Below are 18,118 nucleotides of genomic sequence, written 5' to 3'. Positions count from 1 at the left end.
TGAAGACCAAGAGTTAGTGCCTGAACTATTGTTTTCCTGACCTCAGCCCCTCCTGGCTCATTAATTTTGTTTTTATATTGAAATATAGTTGACACACAATGTTTCATTAGTTTCAGGTACACAACACACAATGATTCAAAAACTCTAATTGTTATGCTAGGCTCAGAAGTGTAGCTATTATCTGTCACCACGCAATGCTATTACAATACCATCGAATATAGCCTTCCAGTGATCCAATGTGTAAGTCACAGGGATGAAAGGTATAAGCATAGGAAATATAGTCAATGGTTCATTTATTTTATATCCTCCCTGTAGGCATATGAGTTTTAACCTCTATTTTAATGTAATGAACTGAAAGTGACCTCTAAGATTACTTTTACAGTGAAGACCATCACAATATGGTGTCTAGACCTGTTCCTTCCTAAGAACCAAGGCACTGGTTCTATAACATGACAAAGCAAACAGATTTATGTACTCTGTATACACTCTGGTGAATGAGGGGCCAGAATGAAACTTTGTTAAAATGAGGGCTTAACTGAGACCAAGAGAGGAGAATGTTGTACCTTGGAAATGAAGAAGGTTGAAGTTCAAATGAAAATGTGGCAAACTCGGGTGACTCAAAATGAGAAAACATGTATGAAGGATCTATTCATCAGGTGGGACCAGAGCGCAGAGTAGAAAGCATAGGTATGTCCTTATCAAATGAAAAGCTTGGGTACCCTCTTGGGCCTCCATCAGAAACAATACAAGAAATAATAGATACAGAATCTAATTCCTCACAGAAAGAGCTGTTAAGTACATGGAGAAAAACAGACCACAATCCCATTCCTTAGAGTTGAGAAAAGGTCCCACAAACCTCAGAGTCAATGTCTTTAAGAGAGAACAAATAGCTGAGAAACTTGTGAACCCTAGGGACTAAGCTAGAAGGGTCTGGTAGACAGCCTGGGAATCCCGCAGGGATATTCAAGGGGCATTCTCTCTCTTACTCATGTTTCTAAAGCATTTTAATACTTTATCCTTTAATAAAGAAGTTAGTAGCAGGGTCAATGTCTCTGGAATGCCAAGATGTGAGTGTGTACAACAGAGTCTAAATACCAACTTACGCCTTTTTAAATCCCTTAGTACTTATTATATTCTAATTAATATTGCCCCTTTATCAATCCATGCACTCATGCACACAGATAGTTACATGCACCTGATTAAAATGAAGGATGATATAAAAAAGTTATAATGTTGAAATTTGAGACTAGATTATTCCAGGAAATCAGAAACTTGATGGTAATGAATGAACCATAGGGAAGGAAGGGGCAATGGGATAGTCAAAGGCTGGTCTTATACTGACTTTGTTACATCATTATGTCAGGGGGACCTCTATTATCTTACCTTTAGAAGACCCTCCCTTTATTGATGATGTTATAAAGTACCAGGGCCACTTCCTCCAGAGCTTTCTAAGATTGGTTGGATAAAGGTAAGCCTCTGCCCTTGATTTTCTTAAAGAAAATTTTTATTTTAGAATAGTTGGATTTACAGAAAAATTTCAAGAAAAGTAAAAAGAATTCCTATTTATCCTATATCCAGTTTTTTGTTGTTGACATATTACACTAATGTGGCACAATTGTCACTGTTAATGAACCAATATTGGTACGTATTATGAATCAAAACCCATATTTAATTCTGTTTTTCTTAGTTTTTTTTTTTAGATTTTATTTATTTATTCATGAGAGACAGAGAGGGAGGCAGAGGGAGAGGCAGGCTCCCCTGGAAGGTGAAACCTGAACCCAGGACCCTGGGATCATGACCTAGCCAATGGCAGATGCTTAACCAGCTGAGTCACCCAGATGACTTATTTTTCTTATTTCTTATTTTTCTTATTTTTCTTATTTTTACCTAATGTCCTTTTTTTTCTGTTTCAGGGTCCCATTTAGGTTATCACATTAAATTTAGTCATATCTCCTTAGGCTCCTCTTGGCTATGACAGTTTCTCAGACTTTCCTTGTTTTTAAGACCTCGAGAGTTTTGAGGAATACTAGCCAGATATTTTGCAGAATGTTCTTCAATCAGGATTTGCCTGACATTTTTCTTATGATTAGACTGTGGTTATGGGTTTGGGAAAGGAAGACCATAGGGCTAAAGTGCCATTTTTAGGATATCTTATTAAAGGTACACATGGGTGATATGTCTATTCTCTCATTTATTTATTTAATAACTTATTCATATCAGTATAGACTATTTTGTTGCTAAAATTGGCTTTGGCCATTGGGAGCTCTTTCTATCGGCTCCTGTATCCCTGTGAAATATCCCTGCGTTTTGTTCGGGTGTTTTCTTTTTACTCTTCTCCCCTTCCTCTCCTTCTTTGCCCCACATCCACACCCCCAGGTACTTTCTTAGTTTCTATCACAAGTTGCTACAGGCTTGTCTCATACATTCCCTGCATGGTTCCATGCAGGGAATGACCCCTGATTCTTCTCCAATGACCCCTGATTCTTCTTACTGGAGAATGGTATTAGAAACCCAATTAGATCTGGGTACTAGGTCCTCAGGTTTTTTAAATTTCTAGAACTGAGAATTTCTAGCCCTCTCTATTCCTCTCTTCTGGTGTCTTCTCCATAACTGGATTTGTAGAGCTTACCTACCAGTTTCCCTGATTTAACTCTGTTGGCTTCACATTGCTCCCCCGCTGAATTGCCTTATGCTACTTCCTTTCCCTCATTGCTTAACCAGGACACTGTTTTTGTAGATTCTAGCATCTGACCTTAAAATATTTAGGGTTTTATCTTCCTTTGAATTTTATTAACATTACTTATACTGTGATACTTTCTCCTTCAGGCTCTGACACAGAGTTTTGTGCATTTGAAGTACTCATGTGGGTTTTATGTATGATGGAAAATACTCTCTTCCATTCAAAGACTATTCAGAGGACCTAAAGAAATTTGGCCACATTGAAAAATCTCTAAGGAGCTCAGAGTTTAAAAAGGTATAAAAGATAAAATAAGGTTCACAAAAACAGGAAAGAACATAAAAGGATGCATACTTCCATAAGTAGACATTGCAGCATGGTGTAATGGTAAAAAACCATGGACCTTGGAGCCAGACTACCTAACTAAAATACAACCTCAAACCTCAGCTCCACCAGTTTTGGTTTTGTGCCTGTGCATGAGCCACTTACCCTGAGTTTCAGTTTCCATATCAATAGAATGGAGATATTAATAATATCTACCTAAAGCAACTGTTAATGTCAGCTGAGTAAATATAAATAAAGTTCTCAGAACAGAGCATAGAACAGAGTAAGCTCTATGTAAATATTTATTATTGCTGTAGTTCTGAATAATATCAGGTGAATAGAAGACTGTCATTAACTAAATCTTGCATAAAAGGCCAAGGATAACCTATGAAGTTTTCTTTGCCTTTTGTGGGTTAAAATTGCAGTATTTATGATCTTTCTAGAGAAATAACAAAGCAGGTTTAGGGATATTGTTTAAAACAGAGGTGTGGGGGATCCCTGGGTGGCTCAGCGATTTGGCACCCGCCTTTGGCCCAGGGCATGATACTGGGGTCCCAGGATGGATTTCTGCATCGGGCTCCCTGCATGAAGTCTGCTTCTCCCTCTGCCTAGGTCTCTGCCTCTCTCTTTGTGTGTCTTTCATGAGTATATAAATACAACCTTTAAAAAATAAAATAAAATACAAAAGAGGTGTGAAGCACAGGAAGTAGGACCAGGTACTTTAAATTTTTCCTCTCCAAAGAATGATCTTCACACTAAAAGAATACACATGGTTATCCAGGAAGATAAACTCAAAATAGGAGAGGAGAGAATGGGGAAGCAATTAGATTCTACCAATGAGTTCAAGGATAAGACCCAAATGAGTGCTGTTCTGCTTGTATATATGATTGTGGCACCATTGTTAGGAGTCTTTTTAAGTAATTATGAAAACAGATTAGAAATAGGAAGATGGGAAATAATGTTCCAATTTTCAAAGTGTACACTGGATAGTGAGTAGTTGTCTTAAAATATTGGAGAAGTTAAGTTCTAATCCTCTCCCACATCATCTATTTATTTCAAGACTGTAGAGTTGGGCTCCATTAGCAAAATATAGGAGACAAATAACAAATTAATATAAGAAAAAGTTTTCTGAGAATTTGAGCTGTCCAAATACAGAAGAGACTGCATTGAAAAATACACAGAGTTTAAAGTAGGTGATTATTGGACTGCACTTCCCCTCCCAAGTCCACCTCTTTTCATCCACTTCTTAGTTCTTCCATCATGAAAGAATTTGATAATCTGGTCAAATTTGAAGCCACTCATTTGACCACACTTTACTATTGGATGGAGTTACTATACCTCAAAAAGTGCAAAAGCATGTGCTATTCTCTTTCAGATTCTACATGGTGTTGGTCTCTTTGCTTCCTCTAAACCCACATCCTGCTGGACACATTTGTTCTTTCTGGTGCTTAGAAATCTGCTCTGGGGAAAGTAGAGCAGATTCTATTTAGGCTTCAAGCCCAAGTATAGACTCAAAAGCTCTGCTTTGTGGATAACAGAGCTTCTACCGCTATTAGTAACATGGCCCTTAGAAACTCTCCCATTTTAGCAGCTCCCTCAGGAAACCCTGAAAAACAGGTACAAAGCTGGCATTTTCAGCTTTCTGTAGAAAATACTATCAAATAGAACCCCAATCCCACCTTAACCTGTAGCAGGAGACCCACAAGATAGATGGTATACAAAATAGATGATCTTTTGTCAGGAATGTCCAAGAGAAAATTACTGCCTTGGACAGGAAATGGGACTAAAGTGTTAAGATTCTATGGCAAGCTGTCTGATAACCATGACTTGACTTTTAAAAGATGATGTTGCACACAAAATCCCTGATCACATCTCTTCCACAACTGAAGTTCTCTCCCACCTCTCCCCGCTAACTACACTGCAAAGAAGTCTGTGAGTTTATCTACCTTTGCAACATCTCTGCCTTCTCCTATTCAAACTACATCTGTCTTAATTCTATGACCTTTCAGCCCTCTCCATCCCCCTACAACTGCTACATATGGATTAAAAAAAAAATGTACTTCTACATTTTATTTTGAGTATTCAAAATTTAAAAGAATTAGTGTTTACATTGAGGATGGGTGGGTAGGGAAGGACTTGGATAAAGATTCTTCTTTTTAAATTATTATTATTATTTTTATTATTATTATTATTTTTCTTTTTGGATAAAGATTCTTCTAATGGGTATCTTTGGAATCTTCACCCTTTAGGCTAAAATGCATTTTAACCATGGTCTCTATGCCTTGAGATTAATCTGTTTGTGTAAATCTCCTCCCCATCCATGTATTTTTACATCCAAAGAAGACAGATTCCAAAAGCCAGGTCTGAGTCATTTTGTTTTCCACACGTCAAAGGACCTGACTCAGTCTATGAATCACTTACCTGTGTTCTCAGAAAAGACTAGGTCTTCTAAGACAAAGGGTTACACTGACTACTCCCTTTCAGTCAGTTCTCTGTAAACATGAAATGATACTAAAAGATAAGAAGATAATAGAGGTAATGGGTTTGGTTGGCACTAGTCACTCAAACTAAAAAATTAACAAGAACAAAAGTAATACAAATGGGACATTTGAGAATATTGCTAGAGAAAACTAAGGTTTGACTAATAACACTGCACTTTATTTTTGTGTGTGAGAATGCCAAATGATTTTCTACTTAGTAAAAAACAACCACTTCACCCTCTTTGTCTGTTCTGTAGTATAAGAAAGAATAAAGAGAGAAATTTGTCCCTGGAGTGACATTTTCTTATGCAAACTAATGTAAATCACACATCTCTGTGTTGAAAGCTTGTCTGACAAGTATTTCCAAAGCACAAAACAAATCTCATATCAGGTTAACTTGCACTGGGCTCATGTTGGTAAAGGACTTTTAGTACTTCAGAGGAGGCTGAAAAATAATTTCCATGCGAGGAAGAAATGTACCCAAATATCATGGTGTATAAAGGGATTAGTGCTAGCTTAAAGTATTCTTTCTCCTCTTCATAACCAGGAACAATCTTTTGATCTAATCTAAGTGGAAATTTGAATGCAAGTGGAAGAACTGGAAGGCTGCAGACTATAGAAAGAGAGATGAGATCATTGAGAAGGATCTTCCTTTCACCAGGCAGGGGATCAATCTGGTAAACTGGTATGTGTGGCAGACACATCGCTATATATGTCTTAGCAGTTATGATTCCATGTGGTCATTGAGTAAAGATAGAAATTGAAAACTCAGATTGTTTTTGTTCAGAACACATTTGTGAGCCTCCTATATATGAGGTATTTTATGCTGTTTCTTTTAGATTTCACGAATTTTGATATCCAAAATTTCTCTATTAGGCATCTTTTTTATTATTCATTTATTTTTAAAGATATTTATTTATTTATTTATTTATTTATTTATTTATTTATGAGAGAGAGAGAGTGTGTGTGTGTGTGAGAACGCACAAGCAGGGGGAGTGGCAGAGGGAAAAAGGGAAGAAGGTTTCCTTGCTGAGCAGGAAGCCCAACCTGGGACTGGATCCCAGGAATCTGTGATCATGACTTGAGCCAAAGGCAGATGCTTACCTAACTGAAACACCCAGGCACCCCAGGTATCATTTTTTAGGTAAAGTAAACTGAAATTTAGAAAAACCAATTTCCCCAAGGCCGTGAAGCAAATAATTGGAAGCAAGGACTCAAACTCACATCTTTTTTTCTATACCATGCTGAATCTTTACTATCCTTCTGAACTATCAGCTCACCTCTTCTTATAATATATACATCATGGATTAAAAAGTAAAGGTGGGAAAAAGCCCTTAAACCTATTGCCAGAAAGGATTTACTACATACAAAGCAGAATGACAAGCACAGGAGAAAACCTAAGGTGGGGAGAAAAAGAAAAAAAAAATATATATATATATATATAACCCCCATTTAGTCATACTGGGAAAGAAGCCCTTTCCCTTGTTGCACAAACTGTGAAAAAAATCCTGCTGTCTTCAGATTTGCATAACTAATCCTCAGCCTTGAACTAATATTCTCTTTATGAAACTGTAGAAGAATAATTGCCACACATTTTAGAATGATCTAGATCAGCTCTGCACAATAGAAATATAATGTGAACCATCTATATAATTATAGATTTCCTAGGAGCCATATTAAAAAACAGTACAAAGAAATATGTTATATTAATTTTAATGGTATATTTTATGTAACCCAATCTACTCAAAATATTATAATTTCAACATCTAATTAATATAAAAATTGTTAATGAGATAGTTTATATCTTTAATATTAAGTCTTTGAAATCTAGTATATATTTTACACTTACACTGCACATTGCAATTCAGATGCTAAATTTTCAGAACAATTCTTTATCAGAACAATAAAGTTGTGTTTTTTTTTTAATAAAGTTGTGCTTAATGGAAAATATTTTACACTGCTTCAGTTTTTAAATTTAAATTGATTATACTTAAATAAAATTTAAAACTCCTTTTCTTCACTCACACTAGTCATTTTTATTACTCATTAGTCACATGTTTAGTGGCTATATTGAACAGCACAGTTCTAGAACAGGTGGATATCATATAGGAAAAGCTTATACTAAGACTTTCACAGTGAGCAACCACAGAAATGAAAGCTAAATCGCATGTATATAACACAGACAGAATGAAGGGCATTTACTGTAAATAAATATTCGACATGCCTTTTCATCTCCTGATAACTGTCTATAATATGAACAAGACAAGATAAAACTGCAGGCAGGTGGTCTGTTCTTCGAATTCCATTCTCTTAGAGAACAGATGCAAAGCTGGTTGAGCAGAAATGGAGTGGTAATGGCACATGCAAGCTGGCTAATGTTAGACTTGCATCCTGTGGATGATGACTTCTGAAACCAACTTTTGGAAAGCATTTTTAATACTGTCATAGAATAAAACACCAGTAAGCAACTACTAATTTTCAATTAAAATATGCATAACTGATGTCAATTGTGTGGAATCAATAATTGTTTAAAGTGTTGAATAAGCTATACATAAGTCATCTTGTAATTGCCTAACGTATACAAAATAAACTAAAATCCATGCTGTCTTGGAAAGGTATGTCTTGAAGAAACCCATATCTGTTTAGTAAACACAAATTTAACAAGACCCAAGGCACTCAGATGAGCACTAAGATTACTCTAAGGTTATGTTATGTAAACTCTCAGGGACTCAAAAAATGTTTTGCCCCCTCAATCACCTTTCCTAAGTTTATCTCTCACAAATTTTTTGGGCTAACTTCACTCAGACCTGGACCCTGAGAATTTGGGAGTTTCTCCTTAGGCTTGAGATGGCACTTGCACTACTTTTGACCATAACTTATTCCAGGGAACATCTTCATTTAAAAGGACAGAGAATCAAAAAGATATGGTATTTATTCTAAAGGATGCAGTATCTCTAGGTAGTAAGCCTTCATCTCCTTTTCTCAGTTCTCACATATCTCAAGGATCTGATTACTATCACATTAGTATCTCACACTCTGATTAGTATCAGTGACTCTTCATGGCACTGATTTTCATCAGAGCAGGGGAAGGATGTATAATTCAAACACACTCTCAGCCCCAATAATGCTGACAGTCTTCTGAGGACCACTAAAATATCAATGCATTTACATCCTGTAACAGCTGAATTATATATACTTACACATTACTTACACATTATTTTCAGAGAAACTTTTACACTTAGATAAATATGTCACTTTTCAACAAAACTCATATGGAAACACCCTAATTTACAAAACAGATAAGTCAGTATTGGTTTTGCATTATAAAAGAATACTTCAAAGGGTTTTTATAAGCAATCAGTTGCCTTAAAACATTCAAGTGTATTCAACTTTTAAAAAATGATTTACACGCAGCACCTTAGGAGGGCATCTATTGTAAAGTTAAATGCATGTGTACCAGTAAAATAATTATTTGTTCTGAGGTTATTACCTTTTCATTATTCAGGCCAGTGGAGCTGTCCCAATTGCCTGTGGTGCTGAAGAGACTCAGGAAGGCATATCTGTTGTTAACATATTTTCTAAAAATTGTAATGCCTCTTTGTTAAATAAGGATCCATCAGATTGAAAGTTATTATCTCTGCTACCACAATTAAATTTGTGTTTCATTCTGAAGTGGTACTGGATCAATGAAAAACAATATATCTGTTGGTGTTTTTTCTGGTTTGCTTATTTTCCCCAAAGTTGATTTTTAAACTACTGTTGTTTAACACACACATACATAAATACACATACAAGTATTTTCTGAAATTTATTTATCCTCCCATTTTATAAACTCAAGAGTTTTATTTCTTAAGAAAGTAAATGATTACATTAGTAACATATTTACTGAATTGATACTAAAAACAATTAAGCTGAGGTGAGATCATTATCTCAAAATGAAGTTTTTATCAAGAATTCTATATGAAAAGGAGATAAGGTATGAACTGTCAGTCTAATAAATCTCACTGTACAAATAGAATTTAATACTATGACAGATGTGTAGTATCAAAGAAAGAAATAACAAGTAATTACCATATACTTTCACTGTTAAAGTACCAGAAATTTAAAATATATAACTTATTTTTCAAATAAGATTCTAAATGATGTAAAAGAAAAGAAACCAAAAAAGATTCTAAATGATATCAGATATGTCATTATTTTTCATCAAACCCACAGTTGGAAACCTCTGAACTTTTTAAAAAGATTTTATTTAAAAAAATTTTATTTATTTATTCTTTTGAGAGAGAGGGGGGGGGGATAGAGAATGAGCATGTGAGAGAGAGACAGCATGAGGGGGAGGAGGGGAGAGGAGCAGACCACTGAGCAGGGATCCCAACAGGGGACTCAATCCAGGATGCTGAGGTCATGACCTGAGCAGAAGGCAGATGCTTAACCAACTGAGCCACCAGGCCCCCCTAATTTGTATGTTTAAATAGCTCTTCAAGATTTTAGCTAAAAAGAGCTATCTGGGTGGCTCGGTCAGTTGACTGGTCAGCTCTTGATTTTGGCTCAGGTCATGATCTCAGGGTTCTGGGATCCATCCTTGGGTCAGGCTCCACACTCTGAGGTGAGTTTGTATGAGAATTCTCTCTCTCCCTCTGCTCCCCCACCCTCAAAATAAATACAATAATATATAAATCTTAAAAAAAAGATTTTGGCTAAATGATCTAATCTTAATCACATTGTTTTCTTTAAGAAAGTGAAGGTCTTTGAAAATTATGCTAGCAAATTATTCACAAAAGGCATACAAGGAAAATGAAATTAGGTGACTAATTTGTTAGTTGGTCTTACAGTTAGCAGTTGATGGGATTAATCAGTATTCAGGAGACTGAGCATGAATGTATATTACAAAGTCTTTGTGATTTAGTCCTTGGATCAAGGTCACAATTAGGTTAAATAAGTTATTTAATTTATAAGAGAATACTGAAATTTCAAAGTAATAGTGGAGAAGATCAAAAACATTTTAGTTCAGTGGTGAAAACCCATCTCAGAGTCTTAAAAAGATACTGAAATACATAGTTTCATCTTCATCATTCAGTAGGTAGCATATCACAATGTCTAATTTCATAAGAAATTCTGACTTGTTCAGGTCTATGAGACTCATTTGTATGTATGTTATTAAAAGGCAATCTACCAGATCTCAAAAGCAGTATCCTGAGTTAAGAAAGCCAGACAAAAAAGAACAGAATATATAATATCCTTTTTATAAAATTCTAGGATAAGAAAAAGCTAGACTATGGTGATAGAAATCAGATCAGTGGTTGCTTAAAGAGAGGGGAAGATTGGAAATGTGAATGAGAGAACTCTTGGGGGTAAGGAAAAGTTCTGTATCTTGTAAAGGATGTGGGTGGGGCACACAACTGTATGCATTTGTCAAAATTCCTTGAATAGTACACTTAAGATCTAAGCATTTCACTATATGTAAGCTATACCTCAACAAATAGAAGTTAACATCAACTGAAGCAAACCACTACTCTATCCAAACATTAAAATAAATCTCAATGTAAGAAATTGGCTCTATCATAAAAATGACTGTGAACCAAAAAGAGTTCACTTGCATGGAAGTAAGGGCAAAAGTAAATTAGAGAATGCCCATCACATATAAATGGAAATTCTATTATTGCTGAAACCTTAAAATACTAAATTAGAAGTCTAGGAAGCCATTAAGAAATAAAGTCATTCATATTAAATGGATAAACTGCACTAAGTTGAAAGAAATATGCTAATTAGCCTCAATATAGTATATAGGCTAGTTTTAATTTGGATTAAGAAAATTATCTACTTTAAAATCTGTTAAAGGGGTTTCTTTTTATACTGCCTAAGGATTAGTATTATTATTAAAGCTTCTCTTTGTATTTTATTGACAATTGTGATTCTATGAAAATATTAAGATGTGGACTAAAGTAGAACACAAAATTTTTTTTTAATCCCTATTTTAAACAATGTTTAAAATCCTAATACAAGGTTGCTTGTCGACAAGAATAAAATATAAGATTGTGGCTCAAATCAGAGTGAATTAGTGATAATGATGATTCTTCAGTGAAGATTTCACTAAAGATATGGTGATAGAAGAGTAAACCTTTACAGAAAAGAAAAGGAAAAAAGAAAAAAACAAGAAAAAGTAAATTCCTTTAAATTTTGTATTGTTACATAAAAAGTATGTTTCACATTCAGAAACATAAATAGTATATATTTTCACAAATATTTTTCATCTAAATTTTGTTCAAAGCCATAGGCTCTGTAAATAAAATCATACCAAGGTTCTTGGAGAGCAGTGAAGGGCCCAAATGCTATTTGTAAAAATATTATCTCAATGTTTTCCTTGCCCTCCACCAGGTATCACTGTGTTCCACTGATATTCACAGGGAGTGTTTTATAATGGGAGAGAAAGAAGGAGTTTTTGTTGGAGCTAAAGCCCTAAGACTTTAGAAAGATAGAGGGGATAGTAGAGCTTGAGAGACAGGTTGCAGGCAAAAGCTGAGAGAACAATCATAAAATTCAAGAGAAACTCCCAAAATCTGAGGTACAAACAGAACTTGTTAGCCAAGGTGAAATTCCATGGCATAGAATTGGAGAAGCAGCCATCGATCACATTTCTATGGAAAATCAGCATCACTCTGACACCAAGGAGGCTGCAGGTTTGGGTAGAAAGCTGCTATACCAGGGGCTTAGAGGGTTCTCATGATGGATGGGTTTTCATGGTAGACCATATGCAATGATATTGGAGGCTAATGCTTTACAGATAATGGGATGATGGAGAGACAATGGCTAATTTAGATAACATGATGCCTTAAGATGATTGCCTTATTTGAGGGTACATGTGACATACTCCTGAAGGATGCCCAAAAAATAAGTGGCTAACAATTTAAAAGGTGCCAATTTCTGACAATGAACCCAGTACTGACTAGTACCATCATAACCTTGAGAGTAGTTAGGCAGATGGGGTCTAAGACATTTAGGTTAAATGTTGATATTCTTTTTTAGCACATTCTGCAAGTACTTTATTGTAAAAACATGATAAGCATGCAAATAAAATACATATGACTTCATGTTTTATAGAATACACCATAGAAAAACAAAATTAGGCTTATGTCTTTGTGGATAAAATCTATTACTCATGTTTCTGCAAGCCATATGTATATGATATATTTTCTATTTCATGTCACAAATCTAGTGTCTACTCCACAGGCAGGGAATAGCATTTACTAAATTTTTATTACATTCTTATGTAATAGTACTGTTGTTATTTTACAGTAAAGTTTAAGTCAGTTTGATTTTAGCATCAGAGACTCATTAAGAGTAAGCAATTTGGTGTTTAATGAGTTGTTAACCCTGAGTAAATATATTAAAATAATAGAGTGATAAATTTAAATTAAATTGCATGGGGCCTGTATTTTGTTCAATAATGTCTTCTGCAGCAAGAGAAAGTGCCACTTAAAAAGCAATTTTTGATCAAATATATTCTGAAATACTTATACTTACTTCTCACTCACATATCCATCTCTTCCTTATTTCTTTTTCTTAGTTATCCTGTTGCCTTTTCTCTCTTAAATATTCATTACTCTGAATATTTCCATTTCTATTTCTAAAGGGAATAATATATTGGGGTCTACACAACTGGAATACAACACTGAATAAGTCTTGGGCAAAATGAAAATTTCCCTGTAATAACTCTACATATTTGAAAAATATTACTGAGTAAGTAAAGAAACTAAGATCCAAAATCACATTTGCTAACAATAGGTTTGTGGGCAAACATGGAGCCTCTTGGTTCATTCATTATATGCACCTACACCATGGTCAATATGATGTTTCTTTCAACATCTCAGCTCTCTGTGGTCTCAATCAAGACTGTCAAAATAACTGACATAAATAAAATTCTAGTACTATAATAGAGCCACGGAGCCTCAGGAATAACTGAAGAGCAACAAAGCACTTCATCTGTCTCATGGTGTATCAACTAAAACGGTCAGTTTAGTTCAAATATAAGATATTTTCCCCTGCCCCATAGGAAACTAATAGAGTTGAGCTGGGTTTAAGGTTCACAGGTAGAGTCTGAGGTTCAGGTGACATGAAAAACTATCCTTTGATTTAAAAAGAAGCAGATTTGAGTTGGAACCAATTGGGGAAAACCAAATATGTAATTCTAAAACATCCCTATTATATCTATTTATATGGCCATAACAACATTTTGATTTATGATATTACAGTAGTCATATAGACCTCAAATTCAGGAACTAGCTGTGAATGAGAGCCACTTCTATAACAGAGTGGGCAAAATGTAGAAATTGCTCAGAATTGACATCTTGACAGGTAATATTTTCCTGTCATGAATCTGAAATGGCCTATAACATATTTGAGCAAGACTATAAGGTAAGTCACTCAGATAGATATATCATTTAAGAACTGTATTACTCAAAGAGAAACTAGAATCCAAGGGCAAATGAACAATATGCATGAAAAGTCAAACACACAAATAATTTCAGAAATTCAAACTCAGACCACCTTTTAAAGTATCACAAATGAAAACAGATAAACACTTAAAGACTTTTCCTTACTTCAAGTTCTAGGTCTTACCATCAACAGTCTACTAAATCCTGTTCACAAGACTTGCTGGTGCTCATAAAAACAGGGTGTATTTACCTACATAAGGTGGTATTGCAGAAATATATGTGTGACACATCTTAGTCTAGAAATTCAATATGGACACACACAGTATTATTCACCTTGGTTCTTCCATTTATTTATACAGATCTCCCTCTTCCTTATATATCTCTCCCTCTTTCCTCATCTTTGGCTCTCTTTTTGAACTCTATACATGCACGGTTGAATGTGTATTTGGGAGCATGCAAATTTACACATTTGTCTTAAAAACATAAATTTGCCATCTGACTTTAACACATTGCTAGCCTGATTTTAAAACCATGCAATTAAGAGAGGTGTTGACAGCACTTGAAAGAAGTGTCCGGCAAAGACACATCATGGCGGTGATCCAAGGGCTTCCTTGACAAAAGCGTGTGGTGAAAATGACAAAGATCTCACGAGAAAGCTGAAATAAAAGCTTTCCAAGAAGAAGTCAAGGGAAGAGACACATATAGAGGCAAAATTATCTTCCAGAACAATTTATCCTGCTTTAAAAAAAAAAAAAGAGCAATGATTTAAGCTTGCATAACACCTTTCATTCAAAAGAATGCGCTCTACAAGTAGTTAAGCTGATTCTTTGAAAACTGCCAATAAAATGCCTCCATATTCTATCATGAGGCTAGTAAAGGCTTTATAGATGACTTCCCATGAATAATCCTAACACAACCATTTTGAGAGGAAAATGCAGAAAAGACTCAATCATGGTGAGGAGGGAGTAGCACTGAAATGATTATCAGTGTGACTGAGTTATTGACAAGAGTAGGAGTTATTAGTATTTAGTTACTAGCAGGTAACTTAGGTCTAGTGATGATAATGAAGTAGTAGCTTAATGCAGTCTACAACTACTATTATTAGGTTAATAATTTGTTTATGCCAATTAATCAGTGGCAAACTAAAATATGAAAATGTGCATGAATAGCTAGTATTGCTGTAAAAAAGAAAAGTAGGGATGAATAAAATTGCCACAAAAATCTTAGATAAAAAAGGATTTCAACAATACCTTCTCTCAAAGAACACAAAAGGGCTCCATGTTAGACTTGATTTTAAAGTTCAATTTCAAGTATAATGAAGGTAGAATTTGTTGGCATTCTATAATCTATAGAGATATATATAGATTCTATAATTTGTAATCTATAATCAAGAGATGCTTGTTCTAAAGATCTCTCTACCATAGCTATAGGCTACAAAGACATGAGTAGGAGCAAAATGCAAAGGTAGGGGAGAAAGGTGTAGATCTTGGTTAGACACTTATGATTAAAAAGAGAATCCCACATCAGTAAATGATTTGTTTTCAGGATCCTTTCCTATTCCTATTTTGGCCTCTCCCAAATATTGGGTACTGCAAAGTAGGTCACTTTGGCTTTTTTGTTGTTTGCTTTTAAATAAGCAAACTGAGTTCTAATTCATCCTCTACCACCAATTACTAAGATCTTCAACAAATTATTTAACTTCATAGAGAGCACCCAAATATGCCATCCCACTTTAAAAATGAGGAAGTGGGGTCCCAGAAAATTCTTTTAGCCTAAGCTCTAAAATGTGAGTCTATAACAGCTTTTATTCATTACGGCTTATAAGGGCAATAGGATGTTATATCCAAAATGAAAGTGTGGCTTCTTTATCAAGAACATTTTCCTCTCCTTAAGGTATATCAATAGGTTTTTTTTAAAGATTTTATTTATTTATTGATGAGAGACACACATGGAGAGGCAGAGACATAGGCAGAGCGAGAAGTAGGCTCTCTGCAAGGAGCCTGATGTGGGACTCAATCCCAGACTCCAGAATTACGCCCTGAGCTGAAGGCAAATGCTCAACTCCTGGGCCACCGAAGCATCCCTCAATAGATTTTTAATAAATTCAAGTAGGAAATATTTTTACATTCATCTGTGAAATAATTGCCACTGAAAACCAAGGCAAATCAGACTTCAAGGGCAAAGTCAAAGGAATGATTGACTGGCTATACCATGTTATTTTCCCACAGTTGATTTCCAATAAACCTCCCACCCAATATTTGACCACATCCAACATTATACAATGGACATTTCAAAAGAAAACAAAACTATTACTTAGAAGAATAGTGTCAGATAAATCTTTTCATATTTTTTGTGTATTCAGTTTATCCAACATTGTGATAAAATAAAACTCCACAAGATTCACATGAAAAATGTGAGCTTTACTTATTTCTATTCTTTTGCTGTTTTCAAGTTATATTACATTTGCTCAAACAAATAATATAAAACATGACATGTCCTAGCTGGCAATGTACTTTAATTTGAAATCCTAATTATGATTGACTCTGTTACTAAGAATGCCAAGTATTTGGCACATACATCTCCCAGGGCCTGGGGAAAAGAAAAATGAAAAGTCAATTTCTCTGTTGCTATGATTAGATAAGCAGAGAGGCAGGCAGTTGTGCTTACTTGAAGGAGCACCATATGCTAAGCCACAAGCTTGGCCTTCATATATTGTAAAACCAATGTGCATGCACAGCTAAGACATAGGAAAATCAGTGGTGTGTGTACACTAATTAATAAGTCAGTAGCAGTTTGCTGTCCACTCATAACTCATCTATAAGAGAATACTCCTGAAAAGGAATGTCAAGGTTCTTCACTATATCCAGATTGTGTTATCAAGCATCTTCCTAAAACTAAAAAAGAATAATATACTTCTATCCAGTCCTTATCCATTTGGCTAGCAAGAGTTATTCCTTCTTTATCAAAGTTCTCACATGGATTTCACCCTAATCTTTTCAAACTGTGCCATATCCTTCTAGAAAGTGGCCATGATTCCCTTAGAGATCTTGCAGACCAGGTGAGAATAAGTCCTTATGTTTATAGGTCTACAAATTTCCTTTCTTTGACCAAACTCATCTTGGCAATGTGGACATGAAATCACTTGACTAAAATTAACTCAATGTTTTTGGACAGTTTCTAACATAAAATATGTCACTTGTCATGTTACACTGATATGAGTAATCCAACATATTTATTAAGATGAGAACGGCTCATTCCCTTAGAGGGCTGTGTCTGTCCCCTAGAATCTAGCATTTGAAAGTTACTCAACTCAGAAAATAGGGACGCCTGGGTGGCTCAGTGGTTGAGCATCTGCCTTTGACTCAGGGCCTGATCCCGAGATCTGGGATCAAGTCTTGCATCGGGCTCCTGCAGAGAGCCTGCTTCTCCCTCTGCCTGTGTCTCTCCCTCTCTCTCTCTCTGTCTCTCTCATGAATAAATAAATAAAATCTTTAAAAATTTTTTCAGAAAAGAACTTTGGTTGCTTTGCCTGGTTTATTCTCAGATGTAAACAGCATCCCCAGCTATTTGACTTCAACTATTACTCAAAATCTCCACTTTGGTCTGAAAGGCTACAGAAGGTAGTTTTACACGTCCATTTGCAGAATAGAGGTTCCTGGTCTATCTCTCCTATTCATTAATTCCTTTTGTTCATGCAGGGAGTTCCCTACTCCTGCTGCTATAGGCTTTTCTGTTGTCACTCAAGCAAGGCAGGTAGCCTTAGGAGATCAGTGGAACACCTAGAGTACTAAAGCTACTGGCATTCCTGGGGTGGGAAGAAATAGCCCCTTCTCCAAATCTGTATAAAATACTGTCCTCTAGTTGCAGTGTTTGTGTTTCAAGTTCCATAAGATTTTGAGTAAAATTGCTGTCTGGGACTCTTGCCTGCATTCTCTATTCCTTAATCTCCATAGTCATCTGTACCTCTAATTACCTGTGTAGTTAACTTCCCTCTGCTCCTCCAGGTAAGAAATTGCACTCCAGGTAAGTAGTCCACATGCATATGGATTCATGAAAGTAAATGCCCATCTGTGGAAAATTAGGGTTTTGTTTGTTTGCTTCTTTGTTTTACTAGATGCTGTAACTCGAACCTGATACGTTCTTAGGATATTCCATCTGACTTTTGGATTGACACAATATTCCCTGTCTTCAAATATGTTTTTTCC

The 18,118-nt window shown here is 35.3% G+C and overlaps 1 protein-coding gene and 1 long non-coding RNA gene across 51 annotated transcripts in view; one reads left to right on the top strand and one right to left on the bottom strand.

Annotated features, from left to right (window-relative positions):
• The window catches only part of NRXN3 (neurexin 3), a 1,525,926-nt gene that overhangs the window by 228,782 nt on the left and 1,279,026 nt on the right, over positions 1 to 18,118 (bottom strand). The gene's annotated exons all lie outside the window — the stretch shown is intronic.
• Positions 1 to 18,118, top strand: part of LOC140599410 (uncharacterized) — a 28,147-nt gene that overhangs the window by 3,536 nt on the left and 6,493 nt on the right. The gene's annotated exons all lie outside the window — the stretch shown is intronic.

The sequence above is a fragment of the Vulpes vulpes genome, chromosome 6 (genome assembly GCF_048418805.1).
Source record: "Vulpes vulpes isolate BD-2025 chromosome 6, VulVul3, whole genome shotgun sequence".
NCBI classification, from domain to species: Eukaryota; Metazoa; Chordata; class Mammalia; order Carnivora; family Canidae; genus Vulpes; species Vulpes vulpes.
The sequence above is the reverse complement of the archived record's forward strand: the minus strand, read 5'-3'. Positions and strand labels throughout refer to the sequence as shown.